At 36.8% G+C, this 16,839-nt stretch overlaps 2 long non-coding RNA genes across 2 annotated transcripts; both read right to left on the reverse strand.

The window, feature by feature from the left end:
* Positions 1–2,969: 2,969 nt before the first annotated feature.
* On the reverse strand, positions 2,970–5,820 carry LOC133815961 (uncharacterized). Its single transcript, XR_009884924.1, has 3 exons — positions 5,739–5,820; positions 4,125–4,190; positions 2,970–3,063 (listed from the first exon to the last, which is right to left on the reverse strand). It is a non-coding gene; the product is annotated as an uncharacterized LOC133815961 (long non-coding RNA).
* Positions 5,821–15,544: 9,724 nt separating this feature from the next.
* Positions 15,545–16,505, reverse strand: LOC133815962 (uncharacterized). The gene is made up of 3 exons (XR_009884925.1): positions 16,253–16,505; positions 15,906–15,978; positions 15,545–15,793 (listed from the first exon to the last, which is right to left on the reverse strand). It is a non-coding gene; the product is annotated as an uncharacterized LOC133815962 (long non-coding RNA).
* Positions 16,506–16,839: the final 334 nt, after the last annotated feature.

Genomic DNA, 16,839 nt, shown 5'->3' on the forward strand with positions numbered 1-16,839 from the left:
GTTTACACTCTCACACTCACTCAACACTAGCAGCTTCTGAACTTAAAGAAAAAGGTGAATAATGGCTGGGTACTAGGTCCTATTTATAGAGTTTGGAGATGAAAAGATCTTGATTTTACTTGAATAAAAATAATGGCTTTTTAGGTGAAAATCATTTGAATAATCGTTCAGCAGAGGCTGAAGACTCGTTCAAAAGATGCTGGACTTATGAAGAAGTTTGAATGGCTGAAAGGAAAAGAATTCAAAAACAATTGAACATATGCTCAAGGAGGCGATATATCGCCCCCTGTAGGCGATATATCGCCTGGGCCAGTATGCCCGAGGCGACCGTGCATCGATTCGTGTTTTCCGTATCTACGTGCTGCGATATATCGCCCCCTATAGCTGCGATATAATGGCACACGCTGAATATTTAAACACGAAATTACACATTTTTAGCTAAGTTTGAATGGAGTAAACAGCCTTGACTAAGCCCTCAACGTACTCAAAGCTGCTGACTGACCCTATAACATTCAAACTTTACTCCTTATTAGTTTTAATCCCCAAAAATACTTAATCCTTAATCACCATTCATAACATGTGTTTAAAATCCTATTGGTTGATGTCTAAACCTTATAATATAATAAATATAATCCTTAATATCAGTCACTTTAATCAAACCTTAGGTTATACTTAATATTCTTAAACTATAGATTAAACTTAGAAAATCTATAAGTACTACTATGAGTGTCCAAATAATTCCCGGTCTGAACCAAAAATCCATAGTAACAAAGATAATGCTATAAATACTATCATACTATTATCTATCTTAGCTAAGTAAAGTTCTTGGACTCTACAATTCTCCCCTACTAAAAAGAATTTCGTCCTCGAAATTTACTTATCACATAACTCCGGATACCGGCCTTGCATGTCCTCCTCCAACTCCTACGTTGCCTCGCGTTCAGAACTATTGCTCCATAGGACTTTGACTATAGGAAAGCTCTTGGACCGTAACTGCTTCATCCCTCTATCTAGGATGCTAACCGGTCGTTCCTCGTAACTTAAGTCTTTCTGGAGCACTATCGTATCGTACTTGAGGACGTGAGATGGGTCTGACACATATTTGCGTAACATCGAGATGTGGAAGACGTTGTGACTATCGGCTAATGCTGGCGGTAGGGCTAGTCTATACGCAACTGTTCCCACTTTGTCCAATATCTAAAAGGACCTATGAATCGGGGACTAAGCTTGCCCTTCTTTCCGAACCGCTTGACACTTTTCATAGGAGATATCTTGATCTCCAACTTGGAATTCCACATCGCGTCGCTTGGTATCCGCATATATTTTCTGACGGCTTTGAGCAGCCAGCATTCGCTGTCTAATAAGCGTTACTGCTTCTTGAGCTTGTCTAACAGCTTCGGGCCTTAGAAGTTGCCTTTCTTATACCTCGTCCCAGTGCAACGGTGATCGACACCTTTTTCCATAAAGCAACTCATAAGGTTCCATTCCAATCGTCGATTGGTAACTGTTGTTTGTACGAGAACTCGATCAGTGGTAAGTACTTGTTCCATGATCCTCCGAAAACAAGTACGCATGCGCGTAGCATATCCTCTAAAATATGAATCGTACGCTCGGACTGCCCATCTGTCTGAGGATGGAAAGTTGTACTAAGGCTTAATTTAGTACCCATAGCTTGCTGTAAGCTTCTTCAAAATCTTGACGTAAATACTGATCCTCTATCTGACACTATCGTCTTGGGGATTCCATGCAATCGTACAATCTCTTGGATGTAGATGTCTGCATATTGGTCTGCCGTATATGAAGTCTTAACAAGCAGAAAATGAGCCGACTTGGTTAGTCTATCTATGACTATCCAAGCGGAATCATGCTGCTTATTCGTCTTTGGTAGACCCGTCACGAAGTCCATGGCTATATCGTCCCACTTCCATTCTGGTACGCTAAGCGGTTGCAATAAACCTGTAGGCCGCTGATGCTCCGCTTTCACTTGTTGGCATACCATACATTTAGATACATACTCCGCTATGTCCTTTTTCATCCCTGGCCACCAATAGACTGCCTTGATGTCATGAGTCATCTTGGTAGACCCTGGATGAACCGAGTATGGGGTGCGGTGTGCTTCTTCTAGAATCGTCTTCTTAATACTCTGATCGTCTGGCACGCATACCCGATCCTTATATCTCAATAAACCTTGACTGGATATTGAGAAATTTGTAGTCTTGCCTTCTCTGACTGCATCTGTGTGTGCTGTTAGCGATTCATCACGTCCCTGACAATTCCGTATGTCCTCTAGCAGATTCGATTGACTAGACAAGTTAGCCAGCTTGCCTACAACCACTTCTATTCCAGCACTGATAAGCTCCTGTTGTAGCGGCTTTTCTATTCCGGATAAGGCTGCCAAATTCCCATAGCTTTTCCTACTAAGCGCTTCGGCAACTACATTCGCTTTCCCTGGGTGGTATAGGATTTCGCAGTCGTAATCCTTTACTAACTCTAACCACCCGCGCTGCCTCATGTTGAGCTCCTTCTGCGTAAAGAAGTATTTTAAACTTTTGTGGTCCGTGTAAATCTCGCACCGTTCTCCGTAAAGATAATGGCGCCATATTTTTTTAACGCAAAGACCACCACTGCCAACTCCATGTCATGAGTTGGATAGCGTTGTTCATACTCTTTCAACTGATGTGAGGCGTAGGCTATCACCTTGTCATTTTGCATCAACACGCATCCCAATCCTAGCTTTGATGCATTGCATTAGACAACGAACTTATCGTCGGGTGTCGGTACTGTAACGACCCGGATTTTCAAGACTCGATAATGCGGAAATATAAATGTTTTCATTTAACAAAATGTCTCAAAAACCCATAGAAAAAAAAACTTTTTAAAAAGTCGTATGGCCATACTTAACATTTAGTTACAACACATGTTTTATAAAGATTAGAGTGAGCCTAATTTAGGAAAATTACACAACATTTCCAAAAATAAAAAGGCTTCCCAAAAGGTCGGTCCACATGTACATTTGCAAGGAAGACTCCAGCGCTCACTGCTCTGCCTTGCCCTTGCTTTTACCTACAACATGAAACAACTAGGTAAGCGAAAACGCTTAGTAAGATCAACTTTCAAACAAAGCATGTAGAGAAATAGGGATCCGGACCCATCCGGACCCTACACAATCAATTTCAAGAACGCTAAAGCGTCCTGGCAAACTTATGGTCATGCCTGATAACCAAGGATAAATTAATTCACATCTAGATAAAAATCCTGCACTCAGAAAAATCCCAGAACAAGCAAATATATTATATCACAACCATATCTTATCAACAATTATATCCCTGCACTCAGAAAATCCCAGAGCAAGCAGATATATTATATCACAACTACATCTTATCAACAATTATATCCCTGCACTCAGAAAATTCCAGAGCAAGCAGATATATTATATCACAACATAATTCGAGACCAACGCTCGACAATTTCCAACAATTCATGCGTAACGCGCCCTCCAACATAATTGCTAATCTGTAAAAGAGAACCGAGTCCCCACACTAAGATCTAGCCAATAAATATTCTCATCAAGGGTAACTATCGTGTTACCTAGGGCATCGCTACTTATTCAAGAGTGTAATCCAATTTACACGGTTTTACGGAGACTTCTATGTTAATCAGTGGTGCTGGTGAGCAGCTGCCCCTAGGGTGTTCAACCTCACTCAATCTTGGCAACCCCTAGTATCTCTAGGCACTCCCACGGAATGGCCAATATTCACGGCTGCTATCCGGGAATAACTTATCAGAGCACTTGCTCGGATTCTAACCGTCCAATGATTAAGTAAGCATGAGGGCCCCTAGGTCCCATTTATCTTGGCGCCCCTAGGTTTAACCAGCTTATCCTCATCTCATGGCCACTCGTCTCGGTAATGAACCGGACATAAATAAAATCAAGCAGTGTGACGGGGATCAACCGTCTAGGATATGACGGACTTCTACCGTTCATATTTTCTAAATCAGCACTCACTAGACTAACGTCTCTAAGCAACTTTCTATGACAGCCTATGTATATGCATGTATCCCTATACTAACATACAAGACAATAATCATTTCATGTTGCAGCCATACAATATAAGTTGACTTACTTGGAGTCCTTAGCGCTCAGCAAGTTTTCACCCTCCAACGTTCAGTCCAGTTACGCTTAGCCAATACTGTAGTTATCCATACAGTATACTCGGATTAATTATGGCACTAATAATTCATTATTATTATTTTGGGCAGTTTGGTCATTTTAATAAAAGTCATTTGTAAGGATTTACAATCCTTATTTGGTTTTAAACCTATTAAGGAAAGTTATACAAAATATTCGAGACTAAACCCTAAGTCTCGGGGAGACCTATCCTAAGGTCTCGATACCTAGGCTCGGGTATCACAATGGTATTTCCCACAATCCGCTAAAAATCTTATTCTTTCCAGGTATCGCTATTAACCCGCACTTTCGACTAGTCGGTTAAAATATGTAAGATTTTAGCCGGTATTATATCCAGAAAATACAAATAAATTCCTTAATTATTTTTAAAGAAAATAAACTCTTTAAATTTTCCTTTTATTTTTCTTAAGGTTTTAATATCTAAAAACCGTTTTAAGAAAATTGCCTAATTTGTCTTAATTAGGAAAACCGTTATAAATTTCTCATCTTGACTAATTAATTTTCCAAAAGCAATTAATCAATTTTTACTTACTAGAAAAATAATTCATTTAATTATTTTCTCAAAATATAGGGTTTTAAACCCTCTTTTAATTTATTAACTATTAATAAATTAAATCTCTTATTTTTAGAAAGAATAAAAACTCTTTAATAAAAATAATTCATTTAAACTCAAAGGGTAAATTTTAGTGAAAATATGATTTCAAGACTTACCAATTTATATCTTGAAATAAGCAAAATTTTACTTTTTACCTTATGTTCCAAAATCTCATTTTTACACTAAGTGTGAAAAACCTAATTTTCACATTTTTAACTACATACTTCGTTAGTTCATAACTTGAAATTTACTTACCCAATTGTTACCAAAATTTCCCAATTCCATTTTTGTTATGCCATTTAGGTCTTTGTAAAATCTTAGGTCAAAATGAGCATTTTTGATTGGTGAAATCATTTTCCGACAATGAGGTAAAAATGACCTTATTTTCAAGTCCTTATTTTTTCCAAATTTTGACAGTTAATAACTTTCAAACCGTTTAATATTTTCTTACCAAATTTTACAGTGGACTAATAGGTTATGCCAGAAATATGTCCACAAAATTTTAGAAAAAACTGGGTTCATTTTCCCTATACAGTGGCTGTCCAAACTTGGTTCCGAAAATAAGAATACGAAAAAAACAGTTTTTTACCTAATCTTTGAAATAGCATAACTTACTCATTTCTAAACATTTTTTAGTGTTTCAAAAGCTCAATTTTATGTACTCAATCTCAACAACATCACAGTACAATTTAATTTTACAAAAACAATATACAGTGGCTGCTTGACCCCTTGGAAGTCACAGCTCAAAACATGTTTTGTTTTAGGGTATCCTACAAAACCCTTGGGGGTTTTGGTTCCCATTTTCAAAAATCAATACACATGCATCATAAAAATTATTAAACAACTACCATAACCTTATTACATCACCAACAAGAAACTTTAAGCATTAGATATACAAAATAATGCTTAAAACTAAAAACCCTACAACAAAATCATCAAAAGTAAACTTTTTACCTCTTTGGTGTTCTTGCTTAAGGTTTGGACCTTCCTATTAGCTTTGGCTCCTCCAAAACCTTTCAAAAACCCTAACCAACTTCCCCCAACAACATTGGTAATTAGATATTTGAAACTCTATGATTAAAACTTGACAAAAGTCTAGATTAATGAAACTTTACCTTAGGGAAACCCTTCCTAGACCAAGACTTAGCTTCCAAGTTTCTTTGGTGTTCTTGGGGTTGAAAATGGAGAGAACACTTGAGAGAGTCTTCAAAAAATCAGATGAGAGTGAATGAGGGAGGGAGAGTGGTCGGATTTGGGGGTTAGAATGGCTCACACAACTCTTCAAAATATCACAAAACACTTGAGTGCTTTTCTACCCACTTGCCCACTTGACTTCTTACACCTTTTTCACTCTCATTAAGTTTTAATCACCAAACTTACTATTAATTAATTAAATTAAATGTCTCTCATATTTAATTTAATTAACCACAAAATAAAATTTAACCTAAGGTCCATTCATGGAATAAAATTCCCCATTTCGGCAAAATTAGGCATTTACCACAAAATGCCTTAAAATTTCCATTTTCTTTTAGGTATATTATTTTTGACCAAACTTTAACTTTTATGAATGTATTTTATGCCCAAAATATAATTGCCATGATTTTTCGTTTTATTTTCCGAGATTTTTACCCGATCAGGGTTTTTGTGTCGGTCCAGGACCGAAAGTCTTATCTTGACTTTTAAAATCACAAAATTCATATTTTGGCTAGCAATAACTCATGGAATACTTACAAACAAAATATAATATTATTTAAAATAATATTCTTAACCCGGGGGAAAAATCCCGACCCGAGTCGTTTAAAGGTACCCGAAAATGCAGGACGTTACAGGTACACTAAGTACTGGTGTTGAGCAAGGATTATCTTTATGCAACTGGAAGCTTTCCTCACACTTATCATTCCAGTTAAACTTTTGTTGCTTCCGGGTCAGGTTGGTGAGTGGAGTGGCTATCTTAGAAAAGCCCTCTACAAACTTTCTATAATAACCTGCTAGCCCAAAGAAGCTTTTTACTTCAGATGCGTTCTTTGGTCTAGGCCAATCCTTCACGGCCTCTACCTTTGATGGATCTACTGCAACTCCGTCTTTCGATATGATGTGCCCGAGGAATGCCACTTGTGAGAGCCAAAACTCGTATTTCTTGAACTTCGCGTAAAGTTTATGCTCCTTCAATCGCGTCAAAATAATCCTTAAATGTTCCTCGTGCTCTACTTCATCCTTGGAGTATACTAAGATATCGTCGATGAATACAACGACGAATTTATCTGAGTAATCCTTGAAGACCCTATTCATTAAGTCCATAAACGCGGCTGGTGCGTTAGTAAGACCAAAAGACATAACCAAGAACTCGTAATGTCCATAACGAGTCCTAAAGGCTGTTTTAGGAATATCTTCTCCCTTTACCTTGAGCTGATGATACCCGGACCGTAAATCGATCCTAGAAAATACAGTCGCGCCTCGGAGTTGATCAAACGAATCATCAATCCGAGGTAGCGGGTACTTGTTCTTAATCGTTACTTTGTTCAGCTCATGATAGTCTATGTACATCCGCATACTTCCGTCCTTCTTCTTCAGGGATAGTACCGAAGCTCCTCATGGTGAATGGCTTGGCCTAATGAAACCCAAGTCTAGGAGTTCTTGTAGCTGCGTCTTTAACTCCTTGAGTTCCGTAGGTGCCATCCGGTATGGTGCCTTAGAGATAGGCTCAGTGCCCGGTACTAATTCTATCGTGAAGTCTATTTCTTGATTTGGCGGCAATCCTGGCAAGTCATCGGGAAAAACTTCTGGAAATTCTTGTATAACTCGAACATCTCTAACTTTAAGTGACGTCTCCTTCTCCACGTTCGTGATGCTGGCTAAGAACGCTTGACATCCTTTCTCTATCCTTTGTTGAGTTTTGAGAGGTGACACTAACGGTGTGCGTAGTCCTGAAGCTTGTCCCATGAAGCACAGTTTCTGGCCGTCAGGAGTCTCGAACATCACCTTCTTGCGTTTGCTATCGATCATTGCGCCATGCCGTGCTAGCCGATCCATGCCTAGTATTACGTCGAAGTCCTTGATCACTAGCTCTATCAGGTCTCCTTCTAGTTCTATGTCCTCAATCTTGATCGGTACGCCTCGTACTATTCGTGATGATAGAACTACTTTGCCCGAAGGCAACTCGGTTACAAACCTAGTTCTAAATCTTTCACTAGGTTTGTCTAGTTTTTCTATCATTCCTAATGAGATCTACGAGTATACAGCTACCAATCAAGCGATACTAGAACATATTCTATCGAGGATAGGATCTGACCTTTAAATCCTTGTTACTAGCATGGGTTCCTCCTTGGGTCAAGGCAAAGACTTTGGTCTGGAACCATCGTTAAATCCTTCTTCTCCTTACTAGCATTAATCTGAATCCTTTCTACTTCGATTGCCGTTTCTAGAACATTGGCATAGGTAGTGGTTCCCAGGTTTGCTAACTTAACCCCTAATTCCATCTTTGGTCTAAGTCCTCTGACGAACTTGGTCAACCTCGTAAAGTCGGTTGAGACCAACTCTGGTGCAACTTGACTAATCTGTTGAACTGACGAGCATATTCTTCTACCATTAGCGATGACTGTCGAGGAGTAATACTTCTTGTGGAACGGTTCCACAAATCTTGTCCATATCATGGTGGTGACATCGTTAGTCTTGCGAACTAAGTCCCACCATATTTTGGCATCCTTCTTGAGTAATGACGAGACGCAGGATATGCGGTCTGCATTACTGGGATTTATGTTCGTAAGAATTGGCTTCACATTCCTTAGCCACTCTTCTGCCTCAAAGGGGTCTATAGTCCCTTCGAAGTTTGGAGCGTGCTTCTTGCGGAACCTCTCATACACTGACTCCATATTCGGTACTGGATGTGGCGCGTAGTTCGTCACTGGCCATCCCCCATATGGACCAACTTGTTGGGGTGCTAGGGCCATTTGTTGTAGCTGCGGCTGCAGTTGCGGCGGAGGCTGAGGCTGAGTCTGTGCCTGTTGACGTTGTTGCTGCAAGAGTTCCTCGACTTGTTGTCGCCGTCTAGCGATTTCCGCGGTGTTGTCAGCTGGCGGTGTCGGCGCGTTGCGGCTAGTAGTAGCACGTACTCCTCTTCTGCGAGCTGGTGGGCATCATTGGTCGTTGGAACAACGTTGGAGGCGTTTCCGTTGGTGCGTGCAGATCTTCGGAGCGACATCTTCACCAAAAGTTCTAACAGTCGAGAACTTGTTAGAACTTACCCTAATAGGCTCTAAGGCAAAAACTTATTCTAAAACAAACATATCTCGGACCTATTTATTATGACTTCTTATGAAAAATTATATAGGTCTTTATTTATTATTTGAGTGGGTTTCTATACTTAGAAAAATAAGTCATCTTTATTTTCTAAGTGTGTTTCTAATCTTCCTATATGACTTAATTCTCAGGCTCGAAACTTATCTTTGTTCCAAAGTTAACCATATTGAGGGAGGACTGGGATCAGTAAAATCGTTCCCACTACTAAGGCCCCCTAACTCTCAATAAGGAAACTTGGTTCATTGATTTGTATCCACCCTCACTGAACTTGGTCATTATTCATTTTATTTATTACTTATTATGATTGCGAAAATAAAATCAAACTCATACATGATGATAAAATAACATGAAATTAATTTGGAAAAATAATTTTCACTTATTACAATCATAAAATAAAGAAATAAACAAAACAAACAATGAAAAACTAGCTATCTTAAAAATCGGGATCTTCTACATCCGATCCTTCATCTAGCATATCATTATCTATCTCCTTATAATCATCATTGTCTTGAGCCTCAAAATTTCCTCGGGGAAGATTCAAGAAGATCCTATGTTGTTGCTCACTAGTGAATTGAAACTCTAAATCATAGGTGAACTTAAGTATGAGAGAATAATATCTTAGGGCTGCTTGTAAGTCATCATCATTATTTATATTCTCCCATATTTCTTCTAAAGTTAAAATTGCTGAAGGAAAATCTTTTAAAAGCCTAATTACTAGGACATATTGTTCTGCAGCTGTCATCATGATTTGCTTAGACTCTTGAAGGTGACCTATCTCTTTGTGGAACAAGATCAATCTTTGAGTGATCCTTTCTAGTGCTCCTACGGTGTTCCTTGGCTCCCTTATTCTTTTTAAAGCCTTAATGGCTCGGATATCCTCATTGCTTAAAGCTCCGTTCATTCTTAACTGAAAACATAAACACTAAAGGTGTTAGCTATACACATAAGTAACATAACTAGTAACTTAAACACTTACTTGGCGGTCCGATTCGGAGCTTTGAGCGTGTGTATCGAGGAGAACTTCATGCAAAAGAACCGTTGCTCTGATACCAACTGTAATGACCCACTACTCTAGACTTTTTGGACCATTAACGAAACTATACATAAAACTTACATTTTTGCGGAAATACCATAATTTATCAGAAATTTGTAGAAACAGAGTTTACTTTCATAAAATAAGTAGGATATGGGTACCCATTGTCTTTAAAACAAAAATAACTTAAAAACTAAAAAGAGTTACATAGAAAATGCGGAAAATACATTTAAAACCATAAAAACATAAACAAGACTACATCCTCGAATCGAATAACGCTCGGCCCCTTGACTCCATTCACCATCGATACACATCCTCTAAGCGTCACGAATCTTTCCACCTCTAAAGCTTATTTCCTGCACATAAACATAAAGGAATGAGCCTAATGCCCAGCAAGGAAAATCTAACACATAGTCATATACATAAACATAATTTCATAATAACGTAAAGACATATCATAACACATAATTCACTTATTATAATGGCCATTATTACTTGGGGTCCAATAGACTAAACAAGCTTATGCCCATGAGATTAGTGGGGTCCTACCAGCTAAATAGGCTTATGCCCACAATCTTTTTGGGGTCTTGTTAGTCAAATAGGGCATATGCCCAAGCCTACAACATACACATCAATAACATATTCATAACATATGAAAACATAACACATAAAATAGCATAAACATAAACATATAGATTCTAGCCTATTTTCCTTACCAAAGTTTCCGGGATAAAATGGACTGAGTTGGGACTTTTTGGAACACTCCTAAAACCATAATGAACAAGAGTGAGTCTAAAGAAAGGAGATGAAATGAAAGAGAATAGGAAGACTAAACCATTAAAAGAAAATATGCTTACCACTACTTAAGTGCTTAAGAACTTGGATTCCCTAACCAAAATAAGGATGAGGTTAGGAAATTGAGTAGAAGACTAAGAGAAAGGAAACATAATACAGAAAGGAACTAGAGTTTTGGTTACCTCAAAGATTTGCAAGATCAATCTAACCTCCACCGAAATACTATAGAACTCACTTCCCAAAGTGTTTGATAAGCTTATGATGTTTAAGCTTATAGTTTTCCCAAACCAGGTGTTTACACTCTCACACTCACTCAACACTAGCAGCTTCTGAACTTAAAGAAAAAGGTGAATAATGGCTGGGTACTAGGTCCTATTTATAGAGTTTGGAGATGAAAAGATCTTGATTTTACTTGAATAAAAATAATGGCTTTTTAGGTGAAAATCATTTGAATAATCGTTCAGCAGAGGCTGAAGACTCGTTCAAAAGATGCTGGACTTATGAAGAAGTTTGAATGGCTGAAAGGAAAAGAATTCAAAAACAATTGAACATATGCTCAAGGAGGCGATATATCGCCCCCTGTAGGCGATATATCGCCTGGGCCAGTATGCCCGAGGCGACCGTGCATCGATTCGTGTTTTCCGTATCTACGTGCTGCAATATATCGCCCCCTATAGCTGCGATATATCGGCACACGCTGAATATTTAAACACGAAATTACACATTTTTAGCTAAGTTTGAATGGAGTAAACAGCCTTGACTAAGCCCTCAACGTACTCAAAGCTGCTGACTGACCCTATAACATTCAAACTTTACTCCTTATTAGTTTTAATCCCCAAAAATACTTAATCCTTAATCACCATTCATAACATGTGTTTAAAATCCTATTGGTTGATGTCTAAACCTTATAATATAATAAATATAATCCTTAATATCAGTCACTTTAATCAAACCTTAGGTTATACTTAATATTCTTAAACTATAGATTAAACTTAGAAAATCTATAAGTACTACTATGAGTGTCCAAATAATTCCCGGTCTGAACCAAAAATCCATAGTAACAAAGATAATGCTATAAATACTATCATACTATTATCTATCTTAGCTAAGTAAAGTTCTTGGACTCTACAACACAGTACCCGAAGGCCAGAACCTGATGTTTTCAACAAATGTATGCAAACATATAAGTTGAGGCTTTTACGTGTAGATCTCAAAAGAATCAAAAAGTAACATGTCCCAAATGACCCCAAACATAACACACTACACAGGAAAAGAACAATATTTACCACACTCGACTCTCCAATTGCCCACTCACAGCAGTTTCTTGAGCATGAAATGAGCTGCCAATGCCCATTAAAGCAAAACACACCGCCTAGAGCATAAAGAAAAAAATATCAATAGAAAGAACAAGGTAAACCAAAAAATTTATAGAAAAATCAAACAAGCCTATCGAGAAAAGAAACTCTTGGAAAATTTTTAAATAATCAAAACACAACAAATTGAAGATTCCCATTTGTGCCAATTCCAAAGTGCAAAAAATAGTTAACAGACCTTAAAGCCAATGTACAGTAAAACATATTTCAACAGAAAAATGCATGAATAGCCAAGCACTAAAATAGTCACATGTCACTAGTTTTAACATCTATCTAGGAGGGCACAAATAAAGTGAGAAAGACTGGATTTTATAAGTAGAGGATGAAACTAGACATGCCCAAGCCTCTATAATCAGTCCTCCACATGCATACCATAATAACTTAAACCAAACCACAAAAGGCAACATCAAACAAGAAGTTGTTTTCAAATCACTCCATGCATAAAAGCACTCTCCCATTTCCCTAGTGCAACATTAAAATAGGTAGACTGACATAAACAGACATTTACTACACATGCAAAATAGTTATAGTTCCAATAATTTTGAGAACCAACTAAGTAACTGCATTCAAACAAATAAAATACCATAAAAAACCAATGAAAAGTGATCATATTTAATAAGCCATTCAAGAACCAAAACAAAACTATGAAAGAAAAACAAATAGCTTCTTTTAGCTTAATGTTTGAATTTAAAGCTACCATTTTGCTCGAAAAAGTGAAAAATAAAATGACTAAACCATTTTTAATAGTTGAAATTTGTGTACCTAATGGTCACTACTACTTCAATTAGAGGAGAAATTTTGGAGGGGCTGGGTATCCTGGTTCATAATTCTGCATATATAATATTGTTATTATTAGAAACTTTCACATTAGAAATTTAAAATATTCCAAGAATAATGTGTAAGTACTAAAAAAAGTCATGGGAAAATCAGCCCCCAAAAAAGCATATAAAGTATTTCATGTAAACTGAAAAACAGAGTAATTCTTGTAAACATAAAAGAAAAGTTGAGGAAACACATAAATTTTGAGGCATCCAAAATCAGGAACAAACTTAAAACGATGAAAACTTGGTTTGATCAATTCAAAACTAGAACAGAAGATAGACCCAGTTCAGTTTTTTGAATCCAAGAGAGAAGGCATGCTGGCTAGAGCAAATGGAAACCATTAGAATAGAATAGGAAGGCTAGGTCGGAAGAAAAGTGACTCTGAAACTATTCTAAAGTTAGATGAAAAATAATAATGTGTTTTACTTTGAGCGGGCTTTCCCTGAAAAGATGCCGCCTTTTTATTTCATTTCCCTTTTTTTCAATACTGATTTTTTACTTTACTAGTTATTATAATAATTTTTCAATAAAGTTATACTCTTGTGTTGTAGAAAGAGTGATTTGTTGTATATATACATTTATTAGTTGTATAATTAATTAGTTTCTGTTCAAAAACTGAGAAATAAGAAGAAAATTTAACTAAAAGAATGTAATCCCATGCACACTGGATGCATAAATAGGACAGGTACAATCCTATACATATACATTAATAGCCTAATATACCACAATCGATAGAAAGATAAAGCCTATAAAGTGGACATGCTAGTAACTTCTACTTGCATTATTATGTCAAACATGTCTATACTTGAAAAGCAAAGAAACCTGTTATTTTATCAAAATACATTTTCTACACTTCTAAAATAAAATTACCTGCAGAACAAAAGTTGATGAAGACAGAGAAAGACCAGCACCAATCATAATAACCTCATCAACACTTCTTATATTGACCTGCCACGGGTACATTTTAGTCAGAGTTCCATAGAAAATTTGGAAAAAAAAAGGGTAGTTTACATGTTACCTTAGGAAGAATGAAAATTTTCAATTAAGTGAAAAAAAACATTATTCCCTGTCTATTGAAGAAGATGAGAAAAATTAAACAAAATGAATGAATGTTTTATGCATTCTACTCAGGCGACTGAGTAAAATAATCCAATGAACAAATCAGACATTAGAAATTCATGCAATAAACTAAAGAATTAAAAGGACTATAGAAAATCAATGTTGATCACTTGCGACAAAGATTAAAGTTGCATACAGAATAAAATTCTCACCAAATCAGACCTTGAGTGGAAAAGGAACTCAAGGATTCTTGTTCCAATAGCATTGTTAGGAGGAAGTTCAAACGCTGTGAAAGCAAGTGTAGACAAGATGACCTTCAAGAAGGAAACAAGAATGGGGACCATATGGTCAAATGTCCATTCATCATTCATAAAGGACTAGTCCATATCATGTCTGAACTAGAGAAAATGGTTCAGTAAGACTAAAAATGTGAACAAACCAAGTTCAATACCATAAATTGCATAGAAATATCAGGATTTTGAAAGATTGGTACTGCACTTGACACTTAAAAACAAAGGAATCATTGTTCTCCCCATTGGAATAGGAACCATCCAATTTTTATTCCCTCTAAAGAACCATTTAAATAGTAAGAATCACAAGCTATTATACTATTGTTTTCAGGTTTCAGCATTATACCTGAATCAACTACCTCTAATTCCAAGATAGATAAATCTTACCAGGAACAGATGGCCCAAATTTGACTGTATCCAAGGATAATCTGTATGCTTGATGCTACTATCAAAGCACCTTGGACTGCTCTCATGGTGTTGAGAAATCTCTAGAAAAATGTACAAGAAAAGTAAGCTTCCTTACAACACATAGATAGCAAAGAAGTCATGCCATAAAAGAATGCTTTAGTGATATCAAGGAAAAGGAAATGCCTTATTCAAGAATAGAAGGGTTGCACATACGATATGAGGGTCCTCAATACTAGCCAATGATGAATCATGAATGATAGATATAATAGGGACCATGAATGCATAAGACCCTCCAATAACAGTAGGCAGTCTGGTTCCAAAGAGAGTTTGAAGAAGTGTGTTAATTCCTTCAACAAACAGTAGAGTCTGTACTACTCTGACTTTATCACCCTGATGAAATTTTATTTTTCAAAGATGGTTCATAAAATCATTAACAAAGTTTCAACTTTGATACATAAACAACTACAAAAACTTGACTTTATCACTTTCGTAAAGAAAAGAGGATGAGCAAAATTAGTATGAGGAAGCATTAAAGGATCCGCTCACAAACTATATTAATTTCTTGCTTAAAAAGAAATATTGGTCTTTTATGAAAAATGAGCTCACATCAGTACCACCCATGTAATAAGGAACAAGGAAAGAAGGGATCATCACAATGAGCTTACATAATTGCTCTGGGTCATTTTCAGCTACAGACTACAAGAAAATCAACTACTGTAATGAAAAACAGTACTCAATTGATAGATTATAAAATGGAAATGACTGATGCATTCCAGAGTTAAAAAAAAAAGGCAATAGTCATAACAACAATGCTCTATACCCTTGGGAAAAATGTTTGGTTAACTGGTGCAATAGCTGTCTTAGAGGGCAGTACTCTAACAGGGTAAAATCCAAGCATTGTCCCTGCGAGACTCAAAGCAGCCCTTGCGCCTTCTGTTAATCAGATATAAAACTGAAATTGATCAAAATGTCCTAGCATTCATAACTGATCTAAAGACCCTTTTGCAATGACAGACCAGTAATGATGTTATAAGGTCAAAATTACCTTCATCAGTGAACTCAATGAAGACAAATCGAAGTACTGAGTTTGGATCACCACAAATTCGGCAATCAACAACCTTCACAATGGAAATAAAAGCAGATAAGAAAAAATGTTCCAAATCCAAATTAAAATCACACTGTCACAGAGCTTCTACTACGACAGTCATCATTTTTTCCAGCAATTAAAGGGGAAAGAACAATCAGAGAGTAAGAGAAACAGTGAAAACACATAATTGTAAACAGTGAAAACACATAATTATATAAATTTTGTTAGTTTTTCATTCTTTTATAGCAACTAAACAGCCGTTAAAACCAAAATACTTCGAGAAAGTAAAGAAAAGATGACAGTACCTGCTGTTTCCGAGACTCTTCGTCCAGTGCCTTCTTTCGTTGGTCCTATTCGTCTTCTTCCATCTTCTTCCTTTTCATCTCCTTGGCCTCGAGCCAGGCCTTGTCCATGGTTTACTTCTTACCATTTTTTCTTCCCCTTCCACCTACATATCTTTACAGGCCCCAGATACATGTTGGTTTATAATAGCGCATGCAATGCCTTCCTTTTGTTTCTGTAAATTCAAATGTAGATGGGTATATATATGTATGTTTTTTTTATATGGACAAGTGTAAATGAATGAAAAAGTAGAGTTCCAAGATTTTATGATTATGGTGTCTCAAAATTAGTCCCTCATTGTCTACTCAAGTGATTGTGGTGAGAAAACTGAACTAGAACCAATACACAAACACTTGGCAAACATACTAGAGAGCAACAGATGAATAAGCTAGTAAACACCAGGTAAAATCCAGCAGAAAAATAAGAAAGTCACACTTGGAATTATATTGGTTCAAACCAAAATGTGTCACTCTACGTCTAGTTCTTCAGCTCGAGCAAATCCATTATAGATGATAAATATTACAGCCAAATATAGAGTTACAGCAGCTAA

Source organism: Humulus lupulus, chromosome 2, assembly GCF_963169125.1.
Source record: "Humulus lupulus chromosome 2, drHumLupu1.1, whole genome shotgun sequence".
Taxonomy (NCBI): Eukaryota; Viridiplantae; Streptophyta; class Magnoliopsida; order Rosales; family Cannabaceae; genus Humulus; species Humulus lupulus.